The following is a 16,426-nucleotide window of genomic DNA, read 5'->3' as shown; positions in this document are numbered from 1 at the left end:
CCCCGTGCCACCTCTAGGTGAGGGTCCGTGTGGTGAGACAGAAACACAAGTTTTTAGTGTATTTATTTCGCATGGAGCCCGACACGGAGGTGGTGCGGGGTCCGTGTGCCCTTCAAATAAATGCACTGACCCATGCACGGATGTGTGCACAGGGTTCGGGCATGTTCTAAAAAAAATTCTTTACTTATTCTGTCTTGAATTTTAGTATCGATTGCATGTTTATTTGAGATTAGATGATTAGAGACGTGGTCCTCACAAGGTCTATCTGACAATATCTCCAACTACGAGTGGAGAATCTCTTCGGACTGGAACCACATGGGTTGTTATACACCATTCGTTCCAAAAATTCCTCAGATGTATCTGACGCGATATACTCGTTCTCCTCTTCCAGTCTTCTACGGCTGAAATCCATATATTCTTCGATCAGCATTCTAATGCATCAAATGATTAACCGTCCACAACAGTCAGCCTATCTATCGATATGCTATTACTGGTGTTCTCATCACTGTTGAATTCCTTATAGTAAAGACTTCTGCTGCAAATCTCAGCAATTAAGGACCAAATCATCCATCTTTTGGTCTCACCAATCCTACAAGGATAATCCAAAGTCTCAGTACTATATCCCAAGTCTCTTGCATGCAGCTCTTATACTAATAAATGTAGCGACTCAACCCTGATCCACTATCTAATCAGAGTTTAGAGCATAATTAAGCATGCATTAAATAAATCGTTGCGGAAGAATTAAATAAAAGCAGACCTGCAGAATAAAATCGGTTAAATAAAACCAATATACATCCCAATCGAATTATAAATAATCCTAAGGGTAAAGACCTACAGCTAATCGTGATGTCTTCACTTGTCACTGGCTACTCCAAACTCCTGGTGCTTGACTCTGCACCTACACCTGCCCCGTTGAATGGGGTTTCCATACATATAGAAAAGACTGGACGTGAGCTACTATGCTCAGTACATAAACAATGATATATATAATATATGCAGCAACATAAGTGTTTTTAAAACGGGGGTAAAACAGTCTACTCAGGGGATCCATGAATATACAGGGCCGTGCTGGATAGTTAGTCCATGGGGCCGCTCCTATATTCACCTATCCACTATAGCGTCTACTCCATCGTCTTGATCGCTACTAGTGATAGCAAAACAAGGGGCTGAGTGTCCCCAGGAACAAATTTATAAGGAGTAACTCATCACCGATGGAAACTGTCATGACTCACATCATACCAGATGCAGTCTACCGTAAAAACATGCATGTTCTAAAGCGCTAAAACATATAAAACAAGTATCAAATACTCACGCAACACATTTAAAATATATATCATGTTGGTTATCTCAGTCATTATTTACGTACCTTACTACAGGCAGTTTTTAATAGTCCCACTCTAGGTTCCAAGCCTATCATCAGCTCTACAATGCAAATATCCATGCATCATTCATAAAGCTCTAAAGCCTTAACTAAGTTATTGCATACTCCCAAATAATTTTAGGAAGCAAAAGCAATACCTGCGTCCGTCGTCAGATCACTGATCATGACTGCCTCCAAAACTTAGGCACATCTCCACTACGACGCCGGGATCGTTCCGCTACTTCCGTAATCCCAATAGGATGCCTAGAATTCCCTAAATCTGAATAGAAAGTCTAAGAAACGAGAGATAACAGAGGAGAGGGGAGAGTTGCAAATGATCCTCTGCACATCTATTTATAGACAGAGAACGGAACATCCGTTTGGGATTCATTGCATCCGTTAGCAAATGTTTCATCCGTTCCACCACCATTGCATCCAATTGTCACATCACGGTCGTAAGCAATGACGTCATCTGGCTGACATCACGGATGACATCAGCTGACCAGAACCTTGCGTTCAATCCACAAACGTTGCTTCCGTTCTTTGTCACCCTTTGAGCCTTTTTCGATCATTCTGAGTCCATTTCTGAAGTCCTTTAACCCATATGAAATATCTTTAATCATGTTTTACTAAATCAAAACATGATCATACGATTAATTAAACATTAATTGCTAATTACGAATACGGGTCACTACAAATAAAACCCTAACTTCTTATCTAGATAATAATGGTATTAGACATGAATTTACTGCTATTCGAACACTTGAACAGAATGGTATAGCAGAAAGGAGAAATAGAACTATAAAAGAAGCAGATCAAACCATGATAGCTGATTCTGACATATCTCAGAAATTTTAGGCTTAAGAAATCAACAATGATTGCTATACTCAAAAAAGGTCAATGGTTAATAAAAGAACACAATTAAACTCCTTATGAAATCTGGAATGATAAGAAACCTGATGTTTCATATTTTAAAGTGTTTGGTTGTCATTGTTATATTCACAATAATGGAAAAAACACACCTGATTGTTTTTTATGCTAAATCAGAAAAAGGAATATTTATAGGATACTCAGCAGTTAGCAGAACTTATAGAGTTTTTAACAAAAAATCTCTAACTGTCAAGGAAACTATTGATGTTGTATTTGATGAATCATATTCATGTACTACATCAAGAGATATTAATCTGAATGATTTAAGTCACATAATTGAGAATACTATGATCGAAGAGGATGATGAAGTGAACAGCTCAGAACAGTTCTACCAAAATATTCAAATCCCAATTGCTGAATTTGAAATTGAAGAAGTTGAAAATATGCCTCAAGCTTGCCAATCTTGAAAAACAAATAGCTCTGACTACTGTAGATTTATCCTCAAAAATACATCAATCTGAGAAACAAATTGCTGCAAGAATAGATCAGATCGAAGCAAACTTTGGTACTCAACTTCATGAAATTATACTTCATCTACAGAAGGGTGTTGACAATAAGGGGGGAAGAGGAATCAAATAATAAGGGAAGATGATAAGTAGAAAACTGGAAGTAGTTCCAAAAAAAAACAAAGCTTCTTGGTTTAAAAAAAAAATTATTTTGTTATCAACTGCTTGTAATTATTTTTGAACTGTTTTAATGTTGATTTATCTCTTAATTTCTTAGAAGTAGTTCACAAGTTTTGTCATCATCAAAAAGGGAAAATTGTTCGACTCTTTGTTTTGGTGATAACAATTTGAACTAACAAATTTTGTAAAACAGGTAAAACTGCTTGAAATGCTCAAAAACAATATTTGAACTTATTGAATTGATCAAAAGGATTTTTGAACTGCTCAGACTTCTCAAAGTTTTAACATCTCACACTGCTCAAAGTTTGAATTGCTCAAGCTTGAACTGCTCAAATCCTCTAATTGTCTAAACTGCTCAACTGATTATTTGAAATGTTCAAAGCATTAAAGGTTTCTGGTCAGATCAAGAAAAATCCTCGTTATATTTGAGTATTTTCAAGAGAAAATTTATTGAAAATGTTAATATGCCGACAAGAGTTAATTATTACTCATATTGGATATCGTCTCATATTTATGAAGATTCTTGAAAACATAACGAGACATATCAGAGAGAGAGATCTACTTCATCTAGTAGAATGCTGCAAAAGATTACTATAAATAAGAGAGAAAAGGCATCTATCAGAAGTTAGTGAATGACCACTAAAATCAGTGTGAATAAATTCTACTGGCAAGCGTACCAGGTCAAGTTATAGATAGTGAATAAAATCAAATGTCGAACCCACAGGGACTGTATAAATATGACTACCATAATATGATTATTCCTACTTAATCTAGACAAATTGATAAAAGTGATTTTAGATTTTAACTAAGAAATTAAATTGCAATTAAATTTTAACTCAATAAAAATGCAACAGAAAATTTTATATTAAAATTCAAATTGGAAAGAATTCGATCAAGGACACATGTAGGTACAAGACAATTCATGTAACAAGCAGTCGATCTAAGACATCAGACTTAATATTAATTCACGGAAATTTTCCTAATTTGTTCAAAGGACTATTTCTAGAACAATAAAACCTATTTAAATATTGACGGATTAATCTTTTGTAATTCTAATAAAATATGAATGCATTATGAACTGTGAAAATTCAGTAAACACCTAAACCGCACATTGAAACCAAATTATATTTCTAGTTGGTTTTACAACATGGTGAATATCGAAATGATAAAAATTGAAACCTCTTCTGTTGAGTTAGAATCAATTAACTTGCAAGCAAATAACTGGCCAGAAAATTCATAAGACAAATATAAATTCGATAATCAATAAAATAAAATCAAGTCTGAAAATTCTCGAATAAACAAATCAAGTTTTCTAAATAAATTGTCTGGCCCAATCACGTGGCCTTGATTAAAGAAAAACTACTACTCACTAATAAACATAATTAATCAAACCAAGTCTAAAATCATAAATTAGAAAATACGAGAATAGAAGAAAAACTGGAGAATTGTTCAAGCCTCTGCCTTCAGCCTTCGTGCGTAATCAAAAAGACAAAAGTCTTCAAAAAGATCATAAAACTTCTATTTATAGGGTCCGCTCCAATGAGAATCCTCCTTGACCTAGAAATTCTCGAACATAACAAATTTCCGAACACGCGCGCACGCCTGGCCTGTATCTCGTGTGCGCGCAGCTCAAATACACAGTGGCTTCGTAAACCCTCGCGCGCGCGAGTTGTAGGATCTCACGCGCGCGCGCCCCTCCTTCAAGTCTCTGGAACTTCCTTCTGCGCGCGCGCGAGAAGGGATCTCGCACGCGCGCGCTTTGACTTTGACATCTTTGTAAATTTATACGGCTCACGCGCGAGAAGGGATCTCGCGCGCACGCGAGTCTTCCGCACAGTTGGTTCCTAAAAACTCCATTGTCCTACAAAATTCAACCAGGAGAGTAAAATACATGCACATAAAATAAAATACTAACAAAACACACGAAAATAAAATAAATGCATGCGAAATAAATATAAAAATGACACAAAATAATGTATACACAACACACTTATCAACACCCTCATACTTAAACCTTGCTCGCCCTCGAGCAAGACATGCAAAAACACAATGAAATAACACAAATATGAATGAATCATGTTCAAGATATCCTCATATGAGCTCTACTTCAATTTCCCAAAAATCAAAACAACTTTCGATTGTCCACAATATACTGTCAGTTGAACGTAAATGTGTGTGTGTGTGTGTGCCATGTTATTCCAGTTTCGTGCAACTTCTAAAGAATCATCCTAAGAATGTTTAGCAACCTATGACAATTCAATGTAAGTATCACAATCTAGCACTCTGTCATCTCAACAATCCCAAACAAAAACATGCATTTTCTTGAGATTTAAAACATACCTCTTGATTTTGCAATTAATTTTCTTATGCCCCAATAATTACTCGCAGACTTAGCTATAACTAGGATAGGATTAGAATTCCAATCCCCTTGTCTATAGCCCGGATGGAGCTACAATCCCATTTAACCAGTAGATTTAGCTATGGAGCAATGATTATGATTTCAATCATTGTCCAAACCCGGATGAAATCGCAATTTGAAAAATTTCAAAATTTTGGTAACCCCATGGAATCCGCATACTTAGTCAAGAACAAGGGATTAAGATTTCAATCCCTCACTCATAACCCGGATGAAGTTAACTTACACTTACAAAAATAGTAAAAGTTTTTAAAGGTACGCCAAAAATCATGCATGCAATGTCCAACAACTATCAAGAATCCAAAACATTATCATGATCAACAAGCATCTATTGCCGTGAAATGGTCAAACAAACACGAATATCATCAATTACATCGCTACACTACACTAGTTTAACATGCGTGCTTAATATGATTCACGAGTCAACCAACAGTTTCTCATGTTCAATCAAAAGCAAAAAAAAAAAATCCAAAAAAATATCTTTATCAACTCATTCATCATTGGCTAACATGAATCATTCGACTCGCATCGTCAACACAAACAACAAAAAAATTATATGCATGATTACGAACAAAACACAAAAAACTAAACAAAATGAATGCAAACAGATTGACACAACACGTGATAAGTAAACACCCCCCATACTTGTAGTAGCCCGTACCCTAATTGAGTAATTAAAGGATTAATGCTAATTAATTGAATTGGGTATCGGACGGATCGGAAGCTCCGAAGGCACGATCGGAAGCTCCGAACAGGATCGGAAGCTCTGATGAGCGATCGGAGGCACCGATGTTATTACGTCAGGCATGACGTGTGGTTGGATCGGAAGCTCCGATCAGGACCGGAAGCTCCGATCACCCCTATCCGGAGTCAACAAGTGATATTTTGACACGTGGCAGATCAGGATCTTCGAAAGCTCCGATGGCAGGATCGGACGTTCCGATCGGGGTTCGGACGTTCCGATCAAGGATCGGAAGTTTCGATCGTTGTCTATAAATAGAAGGCCGAGACTTCATTTTCATTTGCCAATTCCAAGTTCTCCTTTCCTTTCTAGTCCTTTTGGAGCTGTTCTAGTCTTCTTAGGCTTGGTCCGGAGGTGGGCGAGGCGTTCGGTAGTCGTAGAGGAGTTGTGCCCAAGTTCTGGAGGCATCGACATCAAAGGGCTAACGACGGACGAAGGTATAGCTTTTGCTTCCTATAAATATTTAGGAGTATGCAATAGCTTAGTTAAGGCTTTTAGAGCACTTTGATGATAGTAGTATCATTTGGCAGTGTAGAGCAGACTATAGGCATGGACCTAGAGTTGGTAGAGCTTGCACTGTATTGAGGTACGAAAGTACTGTTCGAGATATCCTGACTGAGTATGCATGTATTATGTGACTGCATGATTTATATGCCATGATATTATGCTGCATTCATTTGCATCTTGCTGTATCTCTTTCGAGATGTCTGTTAGTAGGGTTGTACCCTATCCTGTTAGTGGATGAACTTCCATCGATTTGGGTCCGGCGTTTCCACGGTTATCTCGGTATGGGAGCCACCTCCTGAAGCGACGGCACATCGTGCTACATACCAGGGCCCGGTCTGTCTCTGTTATCTGATCCTTGACCTCGAGTCTATAGGGAGTTCACTTTGCATGCATGTATACTCATACTCTCGCACTGAGCGTTTTATGCTCACGTCTCGTACTCTGTATTTTCTGGACACCCTATTCCATGGGGCAGGTTTGCGATTGGACGAGGAGGGTGGATCCAGGAGGGGCTAGTCAGCAGTTGGCCGGCTGGGGCTTCGCTTAGGTTTTATTACTGTTGTTTGGGTTTATACAGCTATTCGATTTGGTTGTATATTATTGGATAAATTACAGATTCCTTTACTTGGGGTTGTAAACTATTTATGGTTTCCGCAGCTTTATTCTGATATCTGTTTAATTAAGTTAATTGCATGCCTAAGTTCTGTTTAGTAGGTGATCCAGGTAAGGGTCACTACATTTATGGTATCAGAGCATGCAAAAGAATTCTTGGGATTTAGTCTCATCTTGAGGTATTTTTTGTAGATGTCAAATCGTGACGACCAGAGTTCTCATGGCAGTGTTGGTGGGCGTTGGGTTATGCCGACCGGGAGCCTCATCGAGAATGGCGTCATCGTCACCATGACGACGAGCGTTTTACTGTGCGTCGATTCTTAACTATGGGTCCTAAGCCCTTAGTTGGAGGTGAGTCTCCGGAGGATGTGGAGAACTGGTTAGACCGCATGGAGACGACTTTTCAGACTTTCCAATGCATCGATGAGCAGAAGGTGGAGACCCTTGGCTATCTTCTGGATGGGCGTGCGCGCAGGTGGTGGAGGTTTACTTCTGCACCTTTTGTTACGGCGAGAGGAGTGGCCACCTGGGCCGATTTCCGCACAGCTTTCCAAAAGCGGTATTTTCCTCCTGCACTCCATCAGTCGAAGGCAGGCGAGCTACTGAGTCTGCGACAGGGAGCCATGTCTATCGATGAGTATCAGCAGAGGTTCTTTGATCTGCTATCCTATTGCCCCGAGATTGCTGATAGCTAAGAGATGAAGTATAATCTGTTCCTTCAGGGCCTTAACCCTGAGATTCATGACCGTGTGGCGGTTGGCGACGACATGTCCTACGAGGGTTTGGTGAGCCGTTGTCACCAGGCGGAGGATAGCATTCGGCGGAACAGGTCTTTCCCTCAGTCGAGGCCTACTAGTTCTTTGGGTCCCCGTGCCCAAACTTTCAAGAAGTCTGGATCTTCTTCTTCCTCTGGTTCTGGAGGTGTTGTTTGTTTCGGTAAGAAGGACAAGTGTGATCACTGTGGGAAGAACCATCCATCCGACAAGTGCCGCAGAGCTTCTGGAGCTTGTTTCTGTTGTGGTGAGACTGGTCATATCCGGAGGGATTGTCCACATTCTGGGGGAGGCGGTTCTGGTTCTGGTTCAGGATCGGGTTCTCAGGCCACCGTTCAGCAGAAGTCGCAGGGACAGTCTGCTGGGAGTTCTCATTTAAGGCCACGAGCTTCTGGCCAGGTGTTTGCCCTGAGACATGATCAGGATGTGGAAGAGAATGAGAAAGTCATCGCAGGTACATTTCTGCTTTATGGTATACCTGCTCTTGTACTTATTGACACTAGTGCATCTCATTCCTTCATTTCTGCACGTTTTGTTAAGAGGCATAAGTTACCATGCATTGCACTAGATGTAGTGATGTCTGTTTCTACTCCGACGGGCCAATCTGCTTTGGCTAAGCGTCTATTGATGGGTTGCCCTTTAGAGTTCGAAGGGAACATTCTGTTAGCGAATCTCATGGTCCTGGCGATGGACGACTTTGATTGCATTCTGGGAATAGATGTGTTGACTACCTATCGAGCTTCAGTGGACTGCTATCAGAGATTAGTACGCTTTCATCCGGAAGGGAGTGAGAGTTGGTTTTTCTATGGTGAGGGAGCGCGACCCCCGATGCCTTTGGTATCAGCTTTGAGAGCCTGTCGAGCTCTAGAGTCTGGCGGGGAAGGCTACCTTATATATGCAGTTGATTTGTCCACTGAGAGTATTGGGATAGAAGGCATTCCTGTTGTAGATGAATTTCCAGATGTATTTCCTGATGAGATTCCGGGTTTTCCTCCTGCTAGGGAAGTCGAGTTTGGCATAGAGTTGATGCCGGGTACTTCGCCTATTTCTAGAGCACCGTATCATCTGGCTCCATCAGAGATGCGTGAGTTGAAGAATCAGCTACAGGATCTTTTGGACAAGGGGTACATTCGTCCTAGTGTATCTCCTTGGGGAGCTCCTGTTCTCTTCGTGAAGAAGAAGGATGGGTCGATGCGGCTGTGCATTGACTATCGGCAGCTGAACCGAGTCACTGTGAAGAACAAGTATCCGATGCCTTGTATTGATGACTTGTTTGACCAGCTGCAGGGCACGTCAGTTTACTCCAAGATTGACTTGAGATCTGGGTATCATCAGTTGAGAGTCCGTGATCAGGACGTAGCCAAGACTGCATTCCGTACTCGCTATGGGCATTACGAGTTTCTAGTGATGCCATTTGGTTTGACTAATGCGCCGGCTATATTCATGGATTTGATGAACCGTGTCTTCAGGGAGTACTTGGGCAAGTTTGTCGTGGTCTTCATTGACGAAATCTTGGTGTATTCACGTAATACGGAAGAGCATGTTTCTCACTTACGGTTGGTACTGCAGACTCTTCGAGATGAGCAGTTGTATGCTAAGCTGAGTAAGTGTGAGTTCTGGATGGATAGAGTGGTCTTTCTTGGCCATATCATATCCAGGGAGGGGATTTCTGTTGATCCAAGCAAGATTGAAGCAATACTTAATTGGTCGCGTCCGACGACAGTTGCTGAGATCCGTAGTTTTCTGGGTCTAGCAGGATATTATCGTCGCTTTATTCTGAACTTCTCTCAGTTAGCTCGACCGTTGACGCAGCTTACCCGCAAGGGTGTGGATTTTGAGAGGTCCTCCGAGTGTGAGGAGAATTTTCGTGAGCTTCGACGACGGTTGACTTCTGCGCCGGTGTTGGCATTACCGTCAGGATCTGGAGGGTATGTAGTTTACACGGATGCTTCTCTTCAGGGGTTAGGCTGTGTCCTGAATCATAATGGGCATGTGATCGCATACGCTTCTAGACAGCTGAAGCTTCACGAGGACAACTACCCAGTCCATGATTTGGAGTTAGCAGCCATTGTGTTCGCTTTGAAGATCTGGCGTCATTATCTGTATGGCGAGAAATTTGAGATCTTCACCGACCATAAGAGTCTTAAGTATTTGTTCACTCAGGCGGAGTTGAACATGAGGCAGAGACGTTGGATGGACTTGCTTAAGGACTATGATTACGAGATTAAGTACAATCCGGGAGCTGCTAATCTCACCGCTGATGCTTTGAGTCGCAAGGTGCGACTATCCGCACTTCAAACTTGTTCGATGTCTAGTGCGATCAGTGACTGTTGTACTTCAGGTTATACCTTCAAGCATAAGAAAGGTATGCAGAGTATCCAGATGTTTGCGATATTATCTGAGCCAGCCTTGTATTCGCGGATCCGAGATGCTCAGATGTCTGATTCAAAGACCCAGCGTTTAGCTCGTCTAGCTAACGAGGGTAGCTCGTCTGGATTTCATTATCAGTCAGATGGCTTTCTGTGTTTGTCTGGTAGACTTGTGATTCCGCAGGATGAAGAGTTGCGAGAGGAGATTTTGTCTCAGGCGCATCGCACTAAGTTGAGTATTCATCCTGGGAGTAACAAGATGTACAAGGATCTACGTACTCGTTTCGGGTGGAAGGGAATGAAACGCAGTGTTTATCAGTTTGTTTCGAGATGTTTGTTGTGTCAACAGGTCAAGGCAGAGCACCGACGACCTGGAGGATTGCTTCACAGTCTGCCTATTCCTGAATGGAAATGGGAGTTTATCACAATGGACTTTGTGACCCATTTGCCGGTATTCCCGAGGAACTGTGATGCTATCTGGGTTGTGGTGGACCGACTCACCAAGTCAGCGCATTTCATTGCCTATAGCCGAGAGTACTCTGTGGATCGCATGGCACGTATGTACATTCAGGAGATCGTCCGACTTCATGGAGTGCCTGTGAGCATTGTCAGCGATCGGGACCCCAGGTTTACTTCTAGATTCAAGGGGAGTGTTCAGCGTGCGATGGGTACTACTCTCAGTTTGAGTACAGCCTATCATCCGAAGACTGATGGTCAGTCAGAGCGCACTATCCGTACTTTAGAGGATATGCTAAGAGCGTGCGTCTTGGATTTTGGTCCAGCCTGGCAGGATCATTTGCCGTTGATCGAGTTCGCTTACAACAACAGCTATCACACTAGTATTGGGATGGCACCTTTTGAGGCGTTGTATGGGTGACATTGTCGTACTCCACTCTTTTGGGAAGAAGTGGGGGAGAGACAGGCTGAGGGACTGGAGTTTATCCAACAGGCGATAGACATTGTCGATCAGATCAAGAAACGGATTAAGACTGCACAGGATCGTCAGGCCAGCTATGCTAATATCAAGCGTAGGCCTTTGCAGTTCGAGGTCGGGGAGAAAGTGTTTCTGAGAGTGTCACCTTTCCGCAAGATTCTCAGATTTGGCCTTAAATGCAAGTTGTCTCCCAGATTTATCGGTCCGTTTGAGATCTTGAAGAGCATTGGCGATTTGGCTTATCGACTAGCTTTGCCACCGCATCTATCCAGTATTCACGACGTGTTCCACGTATCTCTGTTGCGACGGTATGTGGCGGATGAATCTCATATTCTGCAGCGGTCTGAGGTTCAGGTAGAAAAGTATTTGACTTATGTTGAGAAACCTCTTCGTATCCTGGATTATAAGGATAAGGTTTTACGGAACAAAGTCATTCCTTTGGTTTTAGTTCAGTGGCAGCGCCGAGGCACTGAGGAAGCTACTTGGGAGCTTGAGGACAGGATGCGTAAAGACCATCCTGAGTTGTTTTGATTTCATTCTTTAAGTTGTATTCAGTTTCAAACTCTGTAAACGTTTGATTTGAATAAAGAATGTTTCTGATTTCTGTATTTGCATTCGTTACTTAAGATCTGTTTTTGAGGAAAAAATATCTTAAGTGGGGGAGAATGTAGTAGCCCGTACCCTAATTGAGTAATTAAAGGATTAATGCTAATTAATTGAATTGGGTATCGGATGGATCGGAAGCTCCGAAGGCACGATCGGAAGCTCCGAACAGGATCGGTAGCTCCGATGAGCGATCGGAGGCACCGATGTTATTACGTCAGGCATGACGTGTGGTTGGATCGGAAGCTCCGATCATGACCGGAAGCTCCGATCACCCCTATCCGGAGTCAACAAGTGATATTTTGACACGTGGCAGATCAGGTTCTTCGGAAGCTCCGATGGCAGGATCGGACGTTCCGATCGGGGTTCGGACGTTCAGATCAAGGATCGGAAGTTCCGATCGTTGTCTATAAATAGAAGGCCGAGACTTCATTTTCATTTGCCAATTCCGAGTTCTCCTTTCCTTTCTATTCCTTTTGGAGTTGTTCTAGTCTTCTTAGGCTTGGTCCGGAGGTCGGCGAGGCGTTCGGTAGTCGTAGAGGAGTTGTGCCCAAGTTCTGGAGGCATCGACATCAAAGGGCTAACGACGGACGAAGGTATAGCTTTTGCTTCCTATAAATATTTAGGAGTATGCAATAGCTTAGTTAAGGCTTTTAGAGCACTTTGATGATAGTAGTATCATTTGGCAGTGTAGAGCAGACTATAGGCATGGACCTAGAGTTGGTAGAGCTTGCACTGTATTGAGGTACGAAAGTACTGTTCGAGATATCCTGACTGAGTATGCATGTATTATGTGGCTGCATGATTTATATGCCATGATATTATGCTGCATTCATTTGCATCTTACTGTATCTCTTTCGAGATGTCTGTTAGTAGGGTTGTACCCTATCCTGTTAGTGGATGGACTTCCATCGATTTGGGTCCGGCGTTTCCACGGTTATCTCGGTATGGGAGCCACCTCCTGAAGCGACGGCACAGCATGCTACATACCAGGGCCCAGTCTGTCTCTGTTATCTGATCCTTGACCTCGAGTCTATAGGGAGTTCACTTTGCATGCATGTATACTCATACTCTCGCACTGAGCGTTTTATGCTCACGTCTCGTACTCTGTATTTTCTGGACACCCTATTCCATGGGGCAGGTTTGCAATTGGACGAGGAGGGTGGATCCAGGAGGGGCTAGTCAGCGGTTGGCCGGCTGGGGCTTCGCTTAGGTTTTATTACTGTTGTTTGGGTTTATACAGCTATTCGATTTGGTTGTATATTATTGGATAAATTACAGATTCCTTTACTTGGGGTTGTAAACTATTTATGGTTTCCGCAGTTTTATTCTGATATCTGTTTAATTAAGTTAATTGCATGTCTAAGTTCTGTTTAGTAGGTGATCCGGGTAAGGGTCACTACAATACTTATCCAAAGCATTGCCCTCAATGCTTCAACAAACACATAAACGACAACATAAAACATAAACAAATGCAACAAACAAAATGTGAAACAAAAAGACTCCCCTGGTGACAAATCTTCTTCTTCTTCTTGGTTGGACGCATCTGGAGGGACAACTGGAGCAAATTGTGGCGGCAATTCAGACTTGAACGAGAATGGTGGTGGATAATGAGGGGCCGCACGGAAGCCAGATGTATCCAGCCGCAACTTAGTTGCCATGCTTCACATCATATCTTCCACATTCTGGAGATGAGTGGAAGTGGTGTGAAACTAGTCCATGGCTTAATGGTTGAAGTCAGAGCTCTCAATGGCCATGTCCTGGGCGGTACGGCAAAGTGGTGCTGGCGGCGGCAGACAAATGCTAGAAGAACTCCCAATAGGAGGTTGGCCGCTATAAAACTATAAATTTTGCTTCGCTTGCTTGGAGGTGGCGAGCTTCTCATCCACGGTCTTAAATGGTGGCAGACATTCCTCATTTGGACTGATCGGCACACCCGCTTGATGACAAAATACAGTGATTGTATAAGGAAAGTAAAGGTCCACCGACGGAGTACGCATTGAGTAGATAATGGAATCATGGATATGGCTGCCCACATCAATCGCCCATCTCTTCGTGATTGCATACACAAGAATAGCCCGATCCGCCTGCACGTCAACAGTGTGTGGCACTGGCAAAAGCCACCGGGCTATGAAATCATGCCATAAAGCCGGCTCAAGCTTCAGAAATCGCTCCGAAAAATGAGTAAATCGGAAAGGATCGTGCCACTGTGCACCCGCATAACACATCTCTCGCAGAATCAAAATATAATCTGGATTCGACTTAAAATTCCTAAACTGACTATCATCATCAGCAGGTGTATCTAACAACCTATTCAACGTCTCAGCATCAAATGGAGCAAGTTTCCCTCGGACAAAGGCTTTAGAATCATCTCGGGTTGGGTCATTAGCATAAAATTCCCTAACCATGGGGACAATGGAGGGTTCGGGCACTTTTCAAAATATATTCCATTTACGCTTATTAATCCCCAAAGCAATAAATTCATGACAATCCAGAGATAATCCATTCTTAGCAATTGGATTACGATTGAGTCTAGCGTGTTCATACCTCTCTTGGGCTTCCCGAGGGACGAATTGATATGATTGTGCGGTGGATGAAGATGAGCTAGCGACGGAAGGGTCGGATGAACGGACTCTTTTGACTGGCATGGTGGTGGTCGGCCGGAATCAGAGGCGGTAAGCGGCAGTGTGGCCGTGAGGATTCGTGATGGCTAGGCAGAAATTTGCGGACACCAACTTGAACTATGGCGAGAAACTCCAAGGATCTGCAAAATATGGGCAAAATTGTATGGGAATTTTGTGAAAAATTGGAGATTAGGAAATTGGGGGTTTAGGGTTTATGGGAGGAGAAGAGTGAAGATGAAGAGGAGAATGGGAGAGGAAAAAGTATCCCGTTTTTTTATGTCTGATTATCTCGCGCGCGCACGGGGAAGAGTCTCGCGCGCGCGCATGACTTGATTAGGCGGCCTCTGGAATGCTATGCTGCGCGCGGGCGAGGGGGAGTCTTGCGTGCACGAGTGCCTAATATTGCAATCCTCTGGACTTCTGAACTGCGCACGTGCAAAAAGGAAGGCTCGCGCATGCGCGGTTCAATAAAACAGACGCCTGGCTATGCAAAAGAAAAAAAACATTAAAACAAAAAATGAAAAATAAAAAACAAAACCAAAATAAAACTATAAAAATAAATATTGGGTTGCCTCCCAGCCAGCGCTAAATTTATAGTCTATAGCCCGATTGTTCCTCCCTTTCATTAATTTGTCGGGTTATGCAATTCGACAGTGGTCTGTGTTGGATCCACGACACCACCTCGATAAACTTTTAACCTCTGCCCGTTGAATTTTAATGATCCAGTTGCAGGACTATAAATTTCTACAGTACCATATGGCATCAATTGCTTGATAGTGAACGGCCCTGACCATCTCGAACATAGCTTTCCTGGCATGAGCTTCAAACGTGAGTTATATAAAACAGTTGGGCCTACCTCGAACTCACATGAGACGATGCGTTGATCATGCCATTTCTTGGTTTTTTTTTTTTGTAAATCCTGCCATTCTCATGGGCATCTAACCTAAGCTCCTCAAGCTTATTCAATTGCAACAAATGCTCTTCACCTGTAGCCTGCACATTAAAATTCAAAAATTTAGTAGCCCATAGTTCTTTGTGCTCAAGTTCAATAGAAAGATGACACGCTTTACCATATAACAACCTAAAGGGAGAAGTTCCTCTAGGTTTTTTAAAAGCAGTACTATAAGCCCATAATGCATCATCCAATTTATTCGACCACTCTTTCCTGTTTGAATTCACTGTTTTTTCTAAAATTCTCTTTTACTCTCTATTTAAAATCTCAACTTGCCCACTAGTTTGGGGATGGTAAGTTGTTGCCACCTTGTGAGTGACCCCATATTTATTCAAAAGTGTATCAAATTGAGTATTACAAAAGTGGGTTCCTTCATCACTAATTATGGCTCTAGGGGTACCATATCTAGCAAAGATGAATTTTTTCAAAAATTTGACAACCACTGTAAGGCCCGGGATTAATTAATATTAATCCGACTTTATTTAATTTTAATACGCATATATTTAATTTGGGAATATTTTGAGTTTTGATTTAAATTCTAATATTCTTAAATTATTTTGGATTGAAATTGAAGTAGAATGAAGGCCGAGGACTGAATTGCAAATTATGATGTTGCCAGGGATTAAATTGAAAATATTTATGAAGCTATCCGAATTACTATTATTAGATAGCATGTGATACGTGTAATATGTTAGAGGAAATCAGAATTTCTGAAGTAGAGTCGTTCTTCTTCATTTTGCCATTTGAAGTTATGAATTTGATTTGTCATAACTTTGGCTACGGTTGTCCGATTTTGATTCCGTAAATTGTTCTGGAATCCTTACGACGAGGGCTTCGATCTCGTGTAAGTTTTATTATGTTTTATATGGGTTTCAGAATCAGTTATTGAGCAGAGATCAGATTTTATGTTCTTGTTATATTCTTAACATGTTATCGATTGTATATGCGCTACCGGATCGAAGTTGGATGGTTGAATGT

The sequence above is a fragment of the Henckelia pumila genome, chromosome 3, assembly GCF_033568475.1.
Source record: "Henckelia pumila isolate YLH828 chromosome 3, ASM3356847v2, whole genome shotgun sequence".
In the NCBI taxonomy this organism is placed as follows: Eukaryota; Viridiplantae; Streptophyta; class Magnoliopsida; order Lamiales; family Gesneriaceae; genus Henckelia; species Henckelia pumila.
This window is presented reverse-complemented; position numbering follows the sequence as displayed.